This window comes from Sipha flava, unplaced genomic scaffold (assembly GCF_003268045.1).
Source record: "Sipha flava isolate LNK unplaced genomic scaffold, YSA_version1 134_pilon_pilon, whole genome shotgun sequence".
NCBI classification, from domain to species: Eukaryota; Metazoa; Arthropoda; class Insecta; order Hemiptera; family Aphididae; genus Sipha; species Sipha flava.
This window is the reverse complement of record NW_020271760.1, coordinates 2319558-2342464: the sequence shown is the minus strand read 5'-3', so window position 1 is coordinate 2342464 and position 22907 is coordinate 2319558. Positions and strand designations below refer to the sequence as shown.

The window sequence follows — 22907 nt, the reverse complement described above, 5'->3', positions numbered from 1 at the left end:
TCGACGTTGCACGTGAAAATAATAACGGTATTGGCACGTCGCGTTATGACCCGATGAAATCATAAATATATATATATATATATATCTCATCGGCCGCCTCCCACCACCTCGTTAGCTGCGGACAAGGTCGTCGGTAAGTAAAATAAAAACATGATAAGTAAAAAACTTACAGCGTAACACGATAATATCATCTGGTCATTATCGAACGAGGTCCACTAGCGAGGGTCTCGCGTCCTCCACCTGCTCGTCCGCGGCCGGACCGGATCCGGACACGCACGTGGTCTTCGGCGGCGGAGGCAACGGCGCCGGCGGCGGCAAAACAGTCGGCGGCGTCGACGGGTACGCTGTGTTGATCGCCACCCGGTGGCAGTCCGTCGACGCGCGTCTTCCGCGGTACAGTTCGATTCGCACGCAACAGCCGCGCGGTCCTTTGCCGGTGCTCCAAACGCCGAGCGCGCAAACCGCCCGCCCACGATTTTGGTCGTCATCGTGATGTGCGCCCTTCCAACGACATCGCGTGAGTACCAACACAAGTCTACGCATGATATTACGCTTGCACACGTCCTGGGAGGGGGCTTTGTTCAGAATATTTTTCCCCCGTCTACTAAATCCGCTCTCCGACCGCTTTTCCCCACGGAAGTGATTGCAACGGGTTCCCACGTGAAAAAAAACTCGACATTTTTCGTATAATGATTTAATTTTTTCTCGTTAAAAATCTGCTAGGACTTATCAGTTGACGTTACCGTCTCTACTGGTTTTGCAACAGCACTCGTTCGACCATGTCGCCGATACGATACAGGACGTTCTGCCTTACGCATGAACCTCACGATCGTCGTACTACATAATAATCGTTCCCGAAATTAGGATGAATGATGGAGTTTTGATATTTATTTTTTTTTCTGATTACATGTTAAAACAAATCGAAAACGTTTTTTTGAATAATTCCAGTCAGTACATTTTTATCGTATTATGCTATTGCTATACTGAGAAGTTCCTGATCTACTTGACGTTACTATAAGTAATAAATAATTAGTACCTATACTGAAAATGGATGTAAAACGTAACCGGATGTTAGACTGCTCGCGCATTACGTTTCCGAGTGATACTGAAGGAAAAAAATCGTTCATCCGTACTTAAACTGTGATATAAATCTTCTCGGGAAGGCACGGTACTGTCGAATACTAGAAACTATGAAACAATATCTTTGAAATTGTTTTTAACCCTTCGTTAGGCGCGTGGTCTACAATTGTAGACCAGCTATAAATATTGACAATTTTAGTATTTATAAAAAAAATTGTAGCGCCGTGTACTTTATAGTAGCTGTTGTTTATCTATACTACTGTGTGATCAGTATTATCGTGACCGTTGACGAGCGTTGTGTAACGAAACATATCAACAATATTCCGAGTGGTCTGCAGGCCACGCGACTTACTATGTTATATTTTTTTATAAATTTGCAAAATTCAATTTTTTTTTTTTTTAATCGGATAAAGTTATATAACATGTTATTATTTTTAATATACCTGTTGGGTCATGACATTTTGTTTTGTATAAACTATAAAATTCGATAATTATACTTTATATCAATATTATGGAATTTAGTTTACAAGAGGAAATGATTACTAAGAAAAATAAGCATCAAAACTCATATACACTATCATTTCCTATAAAGAAATTACAGTTATAATACCAATATTTATTCGACGATAACTAGTAAAAAAATATAAAAATGTATTTTAATTTTATTTCGGGTCTTTTGTAAACATGTCAATTTCAGATATTTATAGTTTCAGACCGATTGGAAGGTAATTGAGTAACTAGTTTTAAAAATAAAAATTTTATGAATGAAATTTTTATAATGTCACTATTAACAAGATAATTATATTTTCTTCAATTATTTATGGATTATTTTTGGTATTTTAATGCTCATACGATTCTTTATATGCATATAAATACTTAAAATTTTTAATATAAACAAAAATAATTAAAATTAATTTAATTTCTCATAAATTAAAATGGTCTATATGTGTATACCACGTGCCTAAATAAGTAAAAATATACTTCATGCCTAATGAAGGGTTAATGTTGTACTTCGACACATAAAAGAGTATTGGAATACTCGCACGGTTTATATGTTTTCCATCCGGGCACGAGAATACCTTTGCATGTGTCTTTAAAGTTGTATCTCGACATATAAAAGGGTATTAGAATACTCGCATAGTTTTTATATATATATATATATATATGTTTTCCATACGGGTGTAAGAATACCTTTTCAAATGCGTTACACATAATATCACCTGCTTACTCGTAACAATAACATGGTGCAAGTTCGCAAAAAAAAATATTGTAGATAAAATTTTTTGACAATATTATGTCGTTCGAAGAAAACATTTTGTTCCTGGGTTACATATTTTTCGATAGTAACGTTTTTAGTTTTTTACTTGATCTGAGATGAAAATCCTACGAGTAGGTAGTGAATATATGCTCAACATTTTTTCATAATATATTATTAGATACAATGGAAGACCAGGCAGATAGTTTTAGTTTGCAGACATTTTTAAACCAGATATCGATAATATACACATAATACTTATTTTATAAAGATATGTTTACGATATTCTCATTATTTTTTTCGATAAATAATCAAAAAAAATAAAAAAAAGCATACTCAAAGGTACGTTTGCATTTCGTCTGCCAAGCCCAAGCGTTAAAATAGAAAACTTAATTTTTTGTTTCGTATGTTGAAAATTTTAATGAAAACTTGCGAGCCAATTTTAACTAATGTTCAATATAAAAGAATGCATCTCAGTCAATGTTTATTATGATGACTACGAATATTACCAGATTTTGTACCCAATTATTTTACGAATATATATTGTTAATTGAAGTTGTTCTGTCGTCGCTACTAGCACCTACGCTTAAATATATCAAATTAAGTACGATCAACACATTAAATGACCATCACTCATAACTTGTTAGGTATTATTATGGCGACGTATTATGTTTTTAATTTATTGTAATTTTCGTCGTTTATCACACGGATCGTTGCTGCGTACATAATTAATGTTCACTAAACGAAAACTCGTGGGAAATATTTGGTCGTCATACGAATCATAGTAATATGTTATTATTTCAACCGATGTCTGCAACAGATGTATTTTCAGTTTCGAATAATGTAACATGGGTAATCATTTTCAAACATACTACAGGAATTACTCAAAAATTGAATTTGGACACATGAATAAATGAATAATGATACATCCCATGGAGTTGACTATATATTTCAATAACTGCTTATAGCAAAATATCGTAAAATTAATTTCGTAAAAAAAATTTTTGATTGAAAATTATAAGATATTCCTCATGTTTTTACATATTTTTCTTAAACATTTTTCGCTGTATTTGCTCACGGTTCCACGAAAATGCGCATTTTTTAAATAAAATTGCCATCAAATTGTCAAGTTTTTGCGAAAATAAAAATCTCCAAAAAAAAATTGATCGATAACAATTATATCAAGTACTACCACTTTGACTACATTACTGATATTATTTTATCATCCTTATTTTTACACCATAAATTAAACCCTACAAATAAGATCGATACTTAAGTATTCGTTGTATAGTTTTTAGATCATTATTAAAGTGGGAAATGTATCAAATATCAATGATGTAATATATATATATAATGTATTTTGAGAATCTCAGATCATGTTGTCGTGCATATAATTTTATTTATATTTTTTTTCATTAATAACACCGATTAAAAATATTATATATTAACTTAACATAAAAATAAACTACGGAAGAAATATGAAATTGGTGTTGAAATAATAAGTACATTGTATAGATACAAAATAGATAGGTGAGAAAAATAAAAGTTTGTGATAAAATTTAATTTATTGATTTAGAATTAAAACTTTCTAGCACAATACACTATCGATATAAGAATTATATGCATATATTTTTTCAATTTAAGGGACTTTAATTAATCAATTATTAGTTGAATAGTTTAATAAATTAAAAGAAATTATTGTTCGATCAGTAAGTACTTAAAGTATATTATTAAGAGGATAGTTTAATCTTGAAAGCAAGTAGGTTTCCAATAAAATGAGAACACTCAAATTAATCTTGGATAGTAATTTTGGGCAATATTGTTGTTTAGTAATTACTAATTAATAACTAAACGAAATATCATTAAGTACTCGAGTTCGATTAAATAATAGTTATAATGTTACTGAACCGTAATCCATCTATATTTTTATTTTTTATACACCTAATCTTTGTTATATGGGCGTAAAATTTCAGTTAAAAAAATTATTTCACTATTATGAGGTACCTGTATGGGTGTCTGTATCACTCTTGGTATTATTTATTTGCGGTTATTGTTTGTTATAATACTAAAATATGATTTCCCATTGACCATAATTACTATATAAGTTACAAATAGTTCTGTAATGATACATAGGTATCATTACATGTCATCATCTTCCTCGTAAAAATATTTGGTACAACGCATAAAAGTGCAAAGAAAACAAATTTAGTGTAAATTACTAAAGTGAAACCAATGTTAATGTCAATAGCAATAACCACGATAATAGACAGATATATTAAATATGTATAATAAATAGAAATCAATTAAGAATTCACTTGTAGATTTCTAGATATTTTAATAGTACACACAATTTTGCAGTATTATAAATTACGTATTTACCACGGCTTCCGTGTTGTGTAATTTGAAAATTCAGTATCGTATCGAGTCACGGGAAAAACCACTAAGATACACCTATTTTTAATATTTATTACTCATATTATCATATTTAATAATAATTTAATATAAATTTCTTATATATTAGGGATAAACGAAATGAACATTAATGTACATATTATATATAGTAAATATTAACAGTCGATTGTTGAAATTTTTTCGTTTTTGATATACATTATGCAATTTATAAATAATAATATTTTTTTAAAACAAAGGTATTGTAGTATTTAAAAAAATTTAATTTATCTTTACATATCGGTAAAAAAGTACCGATGAAATTTACATAAATATAGCATAGATATTGTTGGAATATGTCATTTAATTTGACTATACTAAATTGTTAAAAAAAGTTGACAATTTTATTTGAACTACGGTTTCGTTTTTCTGAAATTATTATCAAAATCATAAGGCTTTTAACTGGCGGTATCTTAAACAAACTTCAGGGTGGTGGAAGGTGAAATATTTTTCATATCAAATACAATCCTTAAAAATAGTAGTCATCAAAAAAAATACGAGTAGTTTGTTAAATTTAAAAATGCATTTCATATAATATTAAATTTATTTTTCTGACATAATAATATACTAAAATGATGCAAAAAATTCATATATTATCAGGATTTTTTTGTAATTTAAGATTATATTATATCATATTATAATCCACCCCCTCCACTCCCGTAGGACCACCACTGACCAGTATAATATTTGAAACCAATAAATATTAATCTGCTCTTTTATTAGAGTATCAAATCAAAATGTTATTTTTAAATGCCTAAAATGATCAATTTTTATCCATTGACATATTATGTTTTTTTAGATCGTAAATAAGAAATGCTTGAATTTGTATTTCATCATTAAATGTAAAACGATGTGGATGCCTTCTTTGAATTTTTATCGTGTATTCATATATACACAGTAAATAATACATATTATTTGTTTTATAAAATAAATTTGATATATAGTAGTACGGTTTTATGTTCCTACAAACGTTTGTTTTCATAATATTTACAATTGCGTTCGATTCCGTTTCGCTTTCCGCACTTTTTGAGAGTTGAGTCGATGCAACAATTAAGAACTACCTACGAACAATATTAATGTACAACAATACATTTTTAGGTTATTCATTATATATTTATATCCATTCTTCATCATGGTATATCAAAGAAATGTACGTACTGGAAACATTTCTGGAAACAATATAAATTATATACTTTAATTAATTGCATTAGTTGCGATAATAATCTATTCAAACATTTCGAACCGGGTGACAGAAGGCTACACATAACGCTTTAATTCCAAGCTGTGAATAAATCGTAAGGTAAAACCATAACATTTTATTTGTAAAACTGTTCAGATAATTTGGCCATTTCACTATTGTCATATTTAACAATCGTTTATATTAATAATTAGACGTTAAGAAATGTATTTTTAAAGTAAGAAATTGTTTTAATGATTTTACTTTAAAACGTACAATTATTAGTGTTCATTTTGTTCGCCATGACTTTTTTATTTTACATTTCAAACATTGCAGCAGGTATTATAATTTCTTGTGCAGATAATAAATTTTTTAAAATTATACAATTTTTCAAATATTATTCGAATATTCTCCAAATTAATATTATACTTATTAAAGTGCATAATTTTTGAACATTTTAGGCTTTTAGGTTTATTAATGTGGAATCATAAAAAAAAACCATCTATTTCAGTTTTGTTATAAACAAACTTCATGTAAATCCCATCTTTGTTGCGTTGTTACGTAATTTATCCATTGTTCCAGTAACTTTAAAACTTGAGTAGTTTGAAAAATTAATTCTATTTATGACGTAAAAAGTAGATAAAATGAGTGAACTAAAAATCTATACGTAATGTAATTTTCGGAGATCACTGGTAAGTGGTGTTTAACTTTTGAAACAAATATTGTATTTAATATTAAATATGTTTGTTTTTTTCATGAGATAGAACTAGAACTAGAACGAATTCTAATTAGAACTCTACATATTTTTCACTAAAAACGAAACAAAGAGTTTTTAAGTAACATTAAAAATGCAACTCATTCTTTTGATCCTATGTTATATGTAATAAATAATTTTACAATAGACACTTATCTACATTAAACGGCTTAAAAATAATAAGAGTACCTATAATAAATCTTCAATTCATGTCTTAAGCCTTAATAAATCGTTATTTAACGGATTGTGACAAAATTACGGAAAACAATAAATTTACATTTCTAAACAAAAGTTAAATTATTATATACATATATCAAATAATACGTCAAATTTTTTAACACGTACACACTCTTCCATACTCTAATCCTATCAGTCTCCCCTCTGTGTAAGCTCATAATATTTTTATTACATGTCCTATGAACTAGAGAATTTTTTTTTTTTATCAAACGTGGAATTACATGAATATGACATGGTACATCGGTTAAACGGTTAAAACGGTAATATATATACCGACTGTGTCATAAATTACTTATCAGTAAATATACATCTTAAAATCGTATGGTTTTAAACGAGTACCTACAATATACTATACTTAATTGAAATGAGAAAAAAAAAATGTTTGAATAAACAAAAATATAACTATTAAAGGTAATATTCCATTATAAATTACATCGATTAGAATTGGATCATTATTAAATTGAATTAATCAAATACATATTTTTTTCATTTTATTACGTGTAGAAGATAAAATATTAGCGTTAAAAATCAGAATTATATAAGGTTTTAGGGTCAGATTTATATTCATAGAATATTATGAAATTAAGTTCACTACGTTTTTAAATACCCCTGCTACAATAATGTCAGCAATTCAGTGAGCGTAGGCTACCACGCATCAAACGGCTATGCCATTAATTATTTTATAAAATATGTTATTGACATAAGTTAATTAAACAGCTCAACATGAACCTTATAATAAACGTGGTTATATTCTAATAGATAGTTAAGTTTGCCTTGTATATGACAATGAAAGAATATTTTAACCAATTTTTTTTTTTTTTTTACGTAACAGTTAAGAACTGATATCATCCGAATTACCAGTTTGTTACATTTCTATATAATATATTTCAGTGCCTGAGAGCCAAGGCTATGTGTATGTAAGGTTCAGCATCAAACTGTTAAATTAATTATTTTAATTTATCGACTGTATACGAAGTACCTACTGACATATTTTACAACTCGTTTATAGTTTTAAAACGAATAAAAATAATTACTCTGATCATTGGAAACATCATAACCTGCTAACTTTACACTATATTTTAATAATGTATGGTTAAATTATTCGTTTTTGTGTTTAGCGAAAACCACTTATGTCTCGATTTCACTGTTGAACAATAATATTGAAACTACAATGATGATTTCATTGCAATTTTTCAATCTTACGCGTAATTTCAAGGTCCGCAAAGACAAATCACAGTCGCCTGGATCTGTGTGGATTTAACATAACCTGATTTCTCACTAGATTAGGGATCCCAGATTTATTTTTTTTTTTTAAATACGAGACATTTTAAATCATACTTATTTTTTAAATTCAAATTGGTGTTAATTTGGGGAGGGGGTAAGGGAATTTATGTTAGCAATTAACATATTACAAAATGAAATATGTGATGTTTGTTTTACAAATTCTTTGTAAACATTTGGGAGCTAAAATTACGTTTGGCCTCTATTTAACATTTAATTTTCCTCACAGTTACTAAAAATAATATAAAATAAAGTTAAACACGATATTTGATACTTCAAACAAATATAAATAATAATTAAAATTAAAAGCAAATAATTAGGTGACTTTCTATTTTTTTTTAGATTTTTTTTTTTTTTTTTTTTATAATCAAATATTATTAATATCATTTGAATAAGATACTATGGTTTAACAATAATATAAAATTTAAAAATCTTAATGATATTAAAAAATGTAATTATTAAAATCAGGTGCGTACAAAATGAATTATACAAAATACGGGACAATAGTGTTATTTTTATAAATGTGTCTTGACACCGGGACACTTTATTCAAATATGGGACAATCCCGTGAAATACGGGACATATGGAATCTCTACGCTACGTAATATTTTCATAAAAACAAAAACGCATGACATCATCACTGACGGCTTATAGTTGAATATGTTAAAAAAAACTTTATAAAACCTAAAAATGTACATTTTTCCTATAATTATTCGTTGCAAAGTGAACAATAGATTATTTTAAATGCTTAACGAATTAAAACCAATTGTGATTTAAGGATTTAAACGTCCCATTTCTGTTTTTAGAAAAAATAATGCAATCCTCGGAAATAATAGTTATACGTTAAGAAATTCAAGTATACATAAATCATGACGAAAATTTTGCTATACTATATGTACGGAAAAATAATAACCTACCACACGTGAGCATAAAACAAAATGACAATATATAATAAATTCTGTACTACGAAAATAAAATAAGTTCCTTCTATTTACATAATCATCTAAGTAAAATATCACACAAACATATAAATGTATATATTTTATACGATTTTCAAAAAAAAAAAAAAATGTTTTTCTTATGTATAGAAAACTACATGACATTTCCCCGTGTACCTATACCATATACTTTAGAATTAAATGAATTATTCATTCGATGAGTTCAATTTATAATAATAACTAGGTATATGAATGAACAGCGACATAGACACGTCCTATTATTCGGCCACTTAAGTGTTGAATACTTGTACATTACTAAAACAAAATAAGGATGAATGCAGTGAGAAATGTTCCCGAAAATAGGATTATCTATTTTGTTTTACGTACACATACACGACTAGCATTCAAATATTTGTTGTGTTTCATATTTATTCGCATCTCGTGCGTGTTTTTCAGAAATAAAGGAGGAACATTTTTTCGAGTTTTTACGGTTTATCATCTGACGTTTTTAGAGTATGCTTATTTTATACAAACTACGAGACAAATAGGTAAATCAAAGTTTGAGTACTATATTTAGCAGGTGAATTAACTTTTTTTTTTTAATAAAATATCGTTTGTTGAATATTTACAATCTATACTATTATATGTATAATGAGTAAATTTGATGGAGGAATGACAGTTAACGTTAAAATTTTAAATCTATTGAAAATAACTCGAGTTACACACAAGGGTACCCATAGGAAAATTCTCAAGGGGGGGGGACAACATTTTAATTTATCAATCTATTCATAAATAGGAATGTCCCACGATATAGGAAGGGCCTTACAATTTACATTATACTCTTACATTATATATATATCAAACTGGAAGAAAATAAAATAATAATTATTTAACCAATTTACCATAAAAGTAATTTATTGAAATTTTTATTTAATTAATAATAAATATTCGACACTTAAAACATTAGTTATATTTATTAAAATATTAATTTACAAATATTATATAAATATTATGGTGATGTACACACACACATATACATACCGTATTTCTGGAAATACATAATATTTTAAGAATTGATAACTATCTATAGAATAGAAACGAAAAAAGCGTATTGTTATTTATAGCTGATAACCTGATTTTCCAAACTAAATAAATAAATTTTTCATAAACAAATTATAGATTTTCATGTATTAAATTAAATTTTTAAATTCTATTTAAATAAATATATTTTTATTGTAGTAAACAATATTTCAAGATTTTTGGCATTTTCTAGGGGGGCATGTCCCTCCCTTGCTTCCCCCATATGGACGCCCTTGGTTACACACTCATTATCAATTGTATTTGATCGTTAACTATCGTTTATATACGTTTGGAGAAGTAGTCCAGTACCGTATAACATTCAAGTATTCGAATTACAGTAATAAATTTCATTAAGCTCGTATACTCGTAGTATGTTAGAGTAAGTATGTACACGTCAACCGGTATAATAATATACCGGTTAATATAAAAATAATATGACGTGGCGTAAAAAATAAAAATATACTTAAAATATTATATTTTTTATTACTGATAATAATGTGAACTTATGCAATTTTAGTAGTTTTATTATTGAAGAGTACCCTTTTCTATACATTATTAATAAAAATGCATGTAAGGATTTGGTTATATCGATATTATTAAGTCTTTATCATTTTTCATACGAGGATTCGACATCTTGTCGACAATAATTTATTTTTTTGAATTTTTTTTAATAATTTTAAATAGAAAATCGAAACTATATAGAGTTGTGTATTGGTACGGCAATATTTTCATTTATCGGATCATAAGTACGTGTCAGATAATAGATGAAATATATTATGCTATTTATAACTTATCGAAACCATATAAAACGATTGATGCGTATGGGCAGCGTTAAATCATCGCGGTGAACCAAACTAATGACGTCACATGGATGTTCTCATTTTCCCATATTATTTCAGCGAAGAAAATAAAAAATAAGGGCAGTAAAAATATAAAAAAATTAATACTCAACGTAAGTAATCAGAAATAAACTATGTTGTTGTTTTTTTTTTTAAGATTCGTTAAAATTATAACCGTAAAACTAATTGTGAACAACATGTTGTAGTTAACTAAAAATAATTACTATCAATACAGTTTTTAACCTCGTCTGTAATATTAGTTTTAGAGTATTAAATTGACTGTATTGGGCCTAATGAGGTTTTTTACATTTTTTTCACTGGAAGTTAGTTTTTTTGATTAGAAATTAGACGTAAGTAGCACGCTTTAACAAAATACTCATATACTAAAAAGCCATAACATTATTTTAAGTAAACATTAAAACAAGTATAAAACAAAATTCGAAAATACGTCGAATTCCTTAAGGGTTTGATTTGGTTTATATTTATTTAAATAACATAAAAGAGCGTGTTGTTTTTTAAAAGTTGAAATTGTATACAAGAAATCCTTCACAAAGATTCCAGTCATAAACGAAATAATTTGTCAAAAATATATTTTAATGGCCATCACAAACTATTTCTTTTTAGGAGCATTTATTAGGTTTGAACACTACAGTAATTCCAGCTCGGTTCAGAATCATTTTCTTCGAGTACAACTAACTTTCAAGTTGAAAAATATCCAACCTAGTGGTCCGCCTTGTAATCTGTTATATTAATCCGGACGGTGATTTTTGTATAATTCAGAATGGTTGTTTGAAGCAAATGAAATGGATTTTATTTTAATTTATTCGTGATATTAAATTATTAGTCTTTAAATTAATATTATATTAAACATATTTTACATCTTTATTTTATCTCAACTTATCAAAACACAAGCTACGCTTATTTGGAGGGGTATCAAGAATAATTTAATTTTAAGTGTGTATATACACTTTTATTGTGAAATAAATATATAATATTGATGTATAAAAAAAAACTATAAATACGTATAAATTATTAAAAAAAGACCTAATATAATTAAATAAATTCAAAATCGTAATTAATAATACTGTACAAGGTTTTAAATTATTTACAACTACAACCCATTATCATACATTTATTTTTGTCAGATCTAAAACGAATTGGCTTTTTTATATTGTGCGATTTTTTTACAATTTATAATTTTAATAGAAAAAAGACAAATGTTGTGTTTTTCTCAATTTTTTATTTTACTGCAAGATTTACATTAAGAACAATATAGGTAGGTAATTAAAATCAAAAATAAATTAGGAAAAGATCGCATCAACTTGATATGGGCACATATCTTAAACTCGACAAAATTTTAGAGGAAAAATGTTTGATAGAGTAACTCTTGAAGTCAACAGTCTCACCTTGGTGTATTTTAGCAATTTCTTTTAAAATTAGCAAACCTTTATTTTTATTAATAATTTTGGATTATTTTTTTTTTTTTATTATTATTATTAATACGCTATTTTCATTTTCAGAAAGATTATTAATAGAATTCGTAACTTGTTCAAAAATGTATAAGGTATCTACGAGTAACAAATCTGAAGTTTTAAACTTTTTAATGCTTTCAAAAATAATCGAAAAATTTATTTTAATATAAGTTAAATCGTTAATTATATTTGATTTAGTTAGAATTTATTTACAGTTTTGAATGCTTTTGACACCATCTTCTTGTAGGATTTGAATAACATTTTTAAAATGTTTGAAATTATCTGCATAAAATATTGCCGATTCTAACCAAGCTCCTCATCGTGTTAATATGGGTTGAGGACCTCAACTTGAGGTGGTAATGGTGTATTAGATAATATTTCATGATATAATTGAATTCTATAAGGAGCTTTCAAAAATATCTTTTTTTCCGTTATTTATTAAATCGTATATTTCATGAAAAATATATATGATGGTCCATCGCACACACGTTTTACCTATGCCTACCAAGGGGCCTCTAGAGAAAAGTTATTCTGAAACCTATAGTAAAGAATTGGGACATAGTTTTTATCTAAGTCTATTTATTTTTTATTTTATTTTACAAGTTTCAATTTTTTTTTTTTTCATTATATAATATATCCGTGGCTTCTATGGCCATTGGACGTTGCAATGTTTGAGACTTAATAAATAATTAAAATAAATTTATCACTTAATCATTTATAAAAAAAAAAAACAAATATATTGGTGACAGGTTGGTTACAGGAGATTGATAAGGTGTGTATCTGTGAGGAATTGGCAGAGCTTGACGATATTGTCTGGTTTAGGGCTTAATGTTTCGATCAGATGATAAAATATCCGCTGCTTAATTCTCTCTATATTGTGTGCGTTACATTCGGTGATTATATATTTGACTGTAAGTGGGACCCCACAGCATAAGCAAATGGGGGTTTCTAAATTTCAATTTTGTTTTACGTGTTAATAAAAGTACTTTATTTTTATTTAACATCTTTTATGGGTGTTTAAATTATTTAATTACCTATGTTCTCAAAAACATCTCAAACATGCATTGAACATGCTAAACATCGTTTAAATAATTATTTGTGAGTAGGCAGTATCCCGCATAGCGATCACTATAACGTTATTCATTACTATCAATTCTTTTTAAATATTATGAAAGCAAATAGTTAAAATAAAATTGATCGTTTAAATTCAACTAACATCGTATATTCAAGTTTATTCAGCTTCACTCGAGTTAAACTATAAACGCTTGTTCTTTTTTTTTTTTTATATGAGTTATCATTAAAGACTCATCAAGTTTTATACTCATTATGTAATGTTATTCACTTTTGTTTCATCTATATGACATTTACATTTTACCAAATAATTTATAATTCTCATTAATTATCCTTTCGTTGGAAGTAATCCTTTTAGAGGATTTGTCATTACAAACAAAACAATACATCAGTATTCGCGTGGTCCATCGCATAGCACGCTTCTACTTAAATTCATTATCGTGAGATCCTTCCTATACACAAGACGTACTCAGGCTGAATTAGGTTCTATTGACGATGAAATACTACCCGACGACCATTGTATTATCAAAATTTTACCTTGTTTTTATTCTAAGATCAAAACCTATGGTATTTTCCTAATTTCAAATCGTCTTGAAAAAAATACTAATATTTCTGGTCTTTTCGGACGTATTTTCAGTCGACTCTGTGTAAACACTCGTATATCAATATTTATTAAATTACTATAGTTATACACTTACAAGTATAAATTGAATATGAAATAAAAAATAATGGGATACTAAATAATTTTTTATCTCGTGGGGAAAACAACAACCTTTGCATTAGAACAATAGCGAGTGCAAAATGCTGGAAACTTCAGAAATTAATATCTATTACAGAACGGTCAATTGATAACAATCAACTGGTAAAAGGCAAAAGGAGTTAAGCGACGTTTTAGGCTAAGCGATACGGTGTTTGGATAAATTACGGGACAATTGACGGTTCAAGCATTACATTTCATAAGCGCTAGTGTGCTTCTGATAATAATTATATATTTTACAGATAAATTTTGGTACATGCTAAATTAACAACCGAAGTATTATACTATACATAATGTAAAGTTATTTTATAAACGATACTATAGTGTAAATAGAACAAAAATTATGTTCACCAAGCGACAAACAAACAGTACTTGGCTCTTACTTTGATCGTCAATCGTATTTTATAATGCGGATTTTATAACCAGCAGTTACATTACATACTGATCATTGTAATATTATTATATTACCTAACCTGGTGCTTAATAACTTATGTGATTATTGAGTCGCTATGAAAATGAATAAAAAAACCAGACATATTTTAATCGTATCAAATGTAATTTCTATAATAAATATTAAAAAATGTGATTAGCGATTAAAGTAAAGACCAAATACTATCTATTTGTCACTTTACGAATACCATTTTAATTTTAAAGTGTCGCTTATAACCTAATTTTATAAAATGTCTGTTCGTAAATGTCGTTTGTTCCGAAATATATATATATATATATAAACAAAATAATTTCATCATTAAATGGTCAATAAAAAAATAGCACTGGTATGATTAAATGTTTTAAAATATCGGTTGTCCAGTAGTGTACACACCACGTTTAACGTTGAATTTTCTTTTACTTTTTATCAGTTTACCAGGTAATGATTATATTAATTATGAAACGCAAAGAAGTGTTTTATAAAATCTACAACTGATAACCCAGTGGAATAATCATAAAGTGACAAATTATTAATATTCAATTAAGTTACTGAATATTTCGGTTCATTATGCAGATGGTGACGAAAAATTAAATTTACTATAAACTTGGAATTAAAACACAAACTAACTGTTTAATATAGCAATTAAAAAATAAAAAATAAAATTGCTGTACATCGAAATATTAGAGAATTGAGTCTCAACATATTCGTTATCAACATGAAAAAAAAAACTATCCTATCCAAGAATAGGCTTATATGGTACAGCTTTCCAAAGCCATATTTAATTAAATTAAAATTAAAATTATATACGCATATAAACGTATAATATACTTTATTCACATAATGAACTTACGTTTACATTATACGTTTACATAGCGAAAAACGTTTGAGTATAGATAAATTATTTAATTTCAACATATTAATTTTAATTTACGGCCAATAAACCAATAACGTAATTGGCGATTTAATATATTTTACCATGGCATGGTTATTATATAAAAACGAAACTCTAAAATGATTGAACGTGTTTAACATGTATTTTTACGTTTCACTCGCAATGTTTGAAATATTTTGTATACTTACGAAGACTATTCTCAGTATTCAGGTCCATTAAACATAACATAAATTCATGAGAATTTTTTTTCGACCACTGACGGACTGCAATTAGTGCTCTGATTCCTTTTTTTTCGAGTGATCTATTATTAATCTATAATATTATAATTATCTATTTATCTATTATTTATTATTATCTATTAAACACTATTAATACACTTCAGTATTGCATCTGATTCGTATTGTCAACGAGAAACAATTTTATTCTTTCTGATATCAAACTATGTGTATATCATAAATTGTAATTTATAATGTCTTACGCTTCAGAATGTTATGATTAGTAAAATCAGATACCCGTTCAGGAAAAAAAAAAGAAAAAGTTCATTCAAAAAAACATAATTGTATACCCACGATAACATTCTATTCATGTTATTAAATGTACACATATATTTAGTATTATTTATATGGATAAACTTTATGGATCGTCAAGCTACTTTCACCCGAATATCTTTGGTCGGATGATTATTAAAAATTCGGGTTCTGGCAGAGTTACAAATTCGTATATTATAGTAAATAATTGTCGGCCATAAATAAGTGATCGAACATTTTTTCGAATCACCTTTTTTTTTTGTTGAACAGATGTTTTCCATCGTCTAGGCCTTGTGGATGGTTCAATTTGTGTATTCTTGGTTCGTCGAACGTTTGACGAAAATCGGTTGATAAAATATTTGGTGGATCCGATTCCCGTGGAGCAGGTTTATTATGTATTCTGTAATGATTATTGTACATAATATCTGTTCGATTCATTTTTAATTCACGTCGCGTACAGCGAAATTCAATAAAAAAAAAAAAAACATATATTACAATAAAAACTATTTAAATTGTATTTACGTTATCACCCAAAATTCAGTTTTATTTCATATTATGTAAACACAATAAAAATAAGTGTATAAATTATGTAACGCCGGAAAGGAACTAATTTAATTTGTTTATTTTTTAAGTATTCACTTATACTATATTTAAGTTTCGGAATAAAATATTTCAGAAATATGATTAGTTGGTAAAAACTACAAGTTTCCAAGTGTTCTACTAAACAGTCAAATGTTCGTGGGTCATATTTGTTACCAACTTCAATTACGAATTTAAAAATAAATATGTATATATTAAACGTATGTAGTCTGAAACGGAATTCAATTTCAACCATGCACTATAAATATTTAGCGATTGAAACTAAATGGAATTTAATAAATTAAGCAAATAAATAAATTATAGTTTGTCATCACCAAGCGTGAATGAATATTTATGTCGAAGTTTGTTATTCAAGCAGTATTTATTTCACCAAGTACAAAAATAGTATATACGCAGCTACTACTATGTCTACACACTTTATTTGTTTTGTTCCCGAATATGATTTATATTTATAAGTACCTAACCATAATAATTCATAGATTATTATTATTATTTTTATTGTATCGACCACGATTTTCTTTCGACCGCAACACCGCTTACGCAATAACTACCAAGTAATATTGTTATTATGTTAAATTATGTACCTGACGAATCAACAAATAACGCGGAAAAAATTACAATCATTTTTAATTTAAAATTTTATTGATTCGCTTTTTTTTTTTTTTTTGGGTGACAAAAATATAAAAATATAATTATAATAAGACAACATAGTTTGTGTCATTTATTGGAATTAACATTTGTTGTAAACCCTATTTTTGACTTGAAAATAATTGGAAAGGAATTCAGGATCGGTAGAAATGGCGAGAAATTTTGGAGACCATGAAAATTCTCGTGGAATACCTAGTTAAAGCCAGAATAAAAATAAGATAATGGTGTCGAACTCTTGGTTTAAAACAGAAATAAAAATAGCATCAGTACACTTTCCCTTCATCTTAACTGCCCAACATCATTTGCCCGACAATGCATTTGACCAATACTACATTTCCCCGGTAAACTCAAGTTATATTATAAATAAATATGTGTCAACAATTATTCAAAAATTCAATAAAATATTATATTATTTACTATTTAACATTATATTTAAAAATAATGTTTTAGACGATTATAAAATTTGTCTTAACAATTAATTATAATAAAAAAAAAATTAACTAAAATATTATAATACTTAAAATTTAATTTTATGAGCGATTCCTTTTAGGAATGATAAATTTGAACAATTTTCCCTGTCATTTATAACTGCACTAATACGTTTTTCTCGTTCAGAATATTCTCTGCGAGTTGAAGTATGTGCTATTCCACGAATTATATTTTCAGCTCTCCGTTCCATACGAATTTGCTCTTTTTTAGTTTCTTCGATAATTGTATAAACACCAATGTGACATTTTCCAACGAGAGTTTCAAAACCCCTTTACCAACCCCTTATGCAATTTAGAGTTCTAGGAATTCCTAAATTCATTCGCTTAAGTAAGGACCAACATTTTGTTGGATATATAGAAATTGTGCGACTTACATTACTTCCTCACATTATCCTTCAAATTCTACCATGCATATAATTGTTCTAAAACCACTGCATGTACCATTTTATGTTGAATTTTACTTAATAATTAGTAAATTTTCTCATAGAACAATATAATCGATGATAAAATATTCGTCTAATTTTGGTTTTTTTGAATTATTGTTTATTAATATAACGTATTAATAAATAATAATAATAAAATATTATATATCAGTACCACGCATAGTAAAAATAAGTAAAATAAAGTGTCAGGTAAGTGTAGTGTCGGCAAAATGTGTCAGGCAAATATATAAGTCTCAATAATAATATATTCGTGTAGAAAGATCTCTTTAAAAAAAAATACCCCGCTAGTGTTATATTATATCTTATAGTTATTTAAGTTATGGAACAATAAAGGATTTCTCTGAATTTTGAGTGCATATTTTTCAGGATAAAACTATGATGCACTTAGTATTATTGATATATTATATATAAATGAAAATGATATTATAAAAAAAATATTATCATTGTTAGTGTAAATACTTATTTATTACAATATCTACTACACCTAACGGCTACATTACGATTCTGAAAATTTGCGGAATCGTGTAGATCAGTGATGTCCAATCTTTTTTCATCGACGGGTCACTTAGGTAAACAACAATAGGTTTTAAAATATATTATTGACTACTGAAAAGATTACAGATCTAGGTACACGTTGAAAATACACGCTCTTTCAAGTACTTATCGTGAAATTTATATTTGAAAATCTACACTATAGATCTTCAAAACCATTCAATTTTAATAAACATAAACGATTCCACAAATTCCGTTCATGTATATATACATGACTCCACATGATTTAAAATGCAGCGTTGCACTCACGCTGTCCATAATTTGGAATTGTGTAGTCGTATATTTTTGATCTACACGTGTAATTAATTTGCGCGAACTTGGTTTAATGGACCTTTCTGCAAGATTTTCGATTATTAAACAAACAGTTCCCAACCGGGGGGTAATTATTCCCCAAGGGGTAAATAGGATTTTTTGGGTAGTAAAGACTGGACCAATTTTTCTTTTTTTCTTATTATTGTTTTATTATCTTCAAATTATGTTTATACATTGTACTTTCAATTATCTTCTGTAAAACGAACGATTTTTACATAAATACAAACAAAAAATAAAAAAATATAATTTTTCTTTACATAATACATATATCCATCATTGTGGTTCCGTAAACCGGTTTAATTGGGTTGCGATAACCGATGACCCGATATTATGGGTTTTACATTAGGCCTAGTGATTTTTAGCGGGTAGGGGTATCCACCCGGTTTGCAGGTCATAGTTTCGAAAAATTTGGGAACCACTGTATTAAAACAATCGATGTATTTTTCATTAGGATATTTCTGCATTCCCTACTTGAAGTATTGTATTTTTTCATAATTGCGATTTCCAAAATTATTTTTACAAGCAACATAACGAAAAACCAAATTTAATATTAAATTTTTCACATGGACGTACATCAAAACATTTCACTAAGCCTGTACGTATTTTTAGATATTGTTTTTCCGCCATTTTACAAAAATGATCTTACATACATTCATATATAAATATAGTGCACGTAATAAATAATTTATTACAACCAAGTGAATAGATATAACTGTCACTGAAAATAAAGAACAGTATATTTAATTAGCAATATAGTAGCAATAGTACATCACAAGGTTTATCTGAAGACAACGTGTTTATAGCAAATATTCTGCGTTTAGCGAGTATGGAGCATACAATATAGTATGTTTGTGTATAGTGTATACATTCATTACGTAACATATCGTAGACATAAACAACATAGGCGTATTATTGTATCTACTATACCAACGTGTGAGCAGCTTTTGTCAAAAAATGTACGCTGTTCGTTTACATTTCATCGTCAATCTGTTAGCTAGAAAATATTAGAGAAGCTATAAAATCTAAACGATCCGTCCGTAAACTGTTAACATGATATTTTCTATTTAGTCACGATCTCGGGGCGGCTTCTTTGAAAGGAAATCCTTAACCTTGACACTTGGTGCGCGAATGACCTTGGCCATGGAGACGGAGCTTGGTTGCAGTTTTGTATGCAAATGTGTCGCGGTATGTGAATGGACGTTAACGACGAAAACACGAACCTAAAGGAGTAAACAAATACAATACAAGAACGTAAATAATTGTGGATAATCGGGGTACAAAAAATCATTTAACGAAAAACCAATAGGGATGACACGGGATAAAATATATGAGTTATCACAAAACCAAACAATGTTAACAATATTTTTGTCCGTCTTACTAGAATGTATATTATGTTCAGTTAGAAATATGGGTGGTTTGTAGTTACAAAAATAATTTACATACTAATAAGATTTGCGTTTTTATTTTGAGTAACACGTTTATGTATATTAGAATATTATGATAATATCGAGAGAGACTGCAGAACATAACGCAAGGTTGATAAAAAATTAATCTTAACATTTATAGATAGGAACTCAATATTATTTATAAAAACTGATAAACAAAAAAAGTTTTGCAATTTCGAAAACTTTTATTTATGTTTAAGTCATTTTTTGTACAAGAATATTTTATTTGTATGAACGTAGACGATTCCTTTTGTCACAACTACTTAAAACTTGAAATTGAACCGTTCTTTTGCGATTTTCTTTTATTTATATAGATTGATTACATACATTTCTACAAGTACGACTGGTTTAATCTAATATTTATTTATAAAGAAGTACTGTAAGATTATTTCTGTTTATTTATTCTAATTATTTCTTGTTCGCATTAAATATATGATTGAAAATTTAGTTTACATTAAATTAATAAACGGTAATATATATGACCAAAATACAATTATCAAATGAAATTCCTAAAATGTAAATCACGAGAAAATTTGGAGAGTTAGCTTTTTTTGTTGATATATAGGTATGGATTTTTGTATTTTATTGGTATCTAGTGAACAGTTTTTCATATAATCACAGCATTGAAATTTATATTTTATTGTACTGGAAACGGTCCAATATGATGTATATTATTGCAAAAATCTACGATAGAAGTAGTTTCAAATATTGTTTGTAAGATATTAATAGATGTTCTGTTTTTATTCTATCATTCGTATTTCGTTACTCCTTGTCAGAATAAATTATGAAGTAAAATAATTTTTAAGTTTTTATAAATCGCAATTTTATTACGAGCAATCAAGTAAGTAAAAATATGTTACCAACAATTCCGAGATCCGAAATAAACCTTATGGAACCAAAAATGATTCATAATAAACATCCAACTGTGGTTTATTGACTAAGAATATTGTGCCAATACTTATAATTTCTAATACCGACAGGTTAGACGATTCTAGCAATGTACATTTTTAGGAAAAATAATTTAAGGTTTTTAATCCGCACTTATCCAAAATATACGGCTTTGGTTTTTATTTCAATCACATAAATGTGTGATAATCTATAAAAAATGTATAATAGGCATTATTATATTAATCTAACTAAAATAAAATTTTTCTTAAGTCAAAAATATTCAACGAGAGTCTGATCCATTCAGCAATAATATTATTATGGCGCAGGTGGACTACAACGAATGTACTAATTTGATTACCTAGCTCAGTGGTTCTCAACCGGGGTGACATGTCACCCAAGGGTGACATGGACACAATGTAGGGGTGACACGAAATCTCCACAGGAAAAGGAAAAAAATTAGAAAAAAATTAATTTTAATAAAACCATATTATTACCACAACAGTCATGTAAGTAGCATATCTTTAAGTTTACATCTTTATATTATTTAGATCCAACGAATATGTGCAGTATTGTTATTAACGCAAAATCGATGTATTATCGATTTTTTTATCGACTTAACTGGGGTCGTTAGTTATTTTACAGTCGTTAGATATGTAGTATTATTATATACAAATAAAACAAATAAGTATAAAAATCTTTAAAAAATTTTCTCTTTTTTTTTTTTTAATTTTAAGTATAAACTTTATAATATCAATGTTTATTGAACAATGCATCTCAATAAATTGAAGGTGTTCTACTGTTTTCTTCTGTTATTATTCTTCTGTTTTTATTGTTTTTGTTATTTCAAGAATTATTCTAAAATACACAGTTAAGATTATTTATTATTTTGATGTTAGGGTGACGCGGTGTTTAATTCTAGTGGCTAAAGGTGACATGAATGAAAAAAGGATAAGAATCACTGACCTAGCTAAATAAACAAAACGTGTTAAATCTGTACAATTATAACCAGGGCTCATGACTTCTAGCATTTGCATATTTTTTTTGAGAGGTCCTAGAGGTACCTATGTGAGCTATAAATTTGTTTCAGATAACCAAGAAGCTACATACGAAATTTTATGTTGCATATTTTTGCATATATTGCTATTTTGCTTTTTTTCGCTTTTTTTGGCTTATTTTTGGATTTTTGCATGATTTTTTTAAAAAATTTTTTAGTAATCTAAAACATTTTTTCTTAAAAATAACAAGTAATTATAGTCATATTAATTGTTCATATTAGTAATTAATTCGTGTTAA

General features: G+C 27.5%; 1 protein-coding gene across 3 annotated transcripts in view; it reads left to right on the top strand.

The window, feature by feature from the left end:
- Nucleotides 1-276: 276 nt before the first annotated feature.
- Nucleotides 277-22907, top strand: part of LOC112679348 (pyrokinin-1 receptor-like) — a 76175-nt gene continuing 53544 nt past the window's right edge. For all 3 annotated transcript variants that reach the window (XM_025549121.1, XM_025549119.1, XM_025549120.1), the window contains exon 1: nt 277-517. The gene's annotated coding sequence lies outside the window, so the exon portion shown is untranslated. The remainder of the gene's footprint in view (nt 518-22907) is intronic.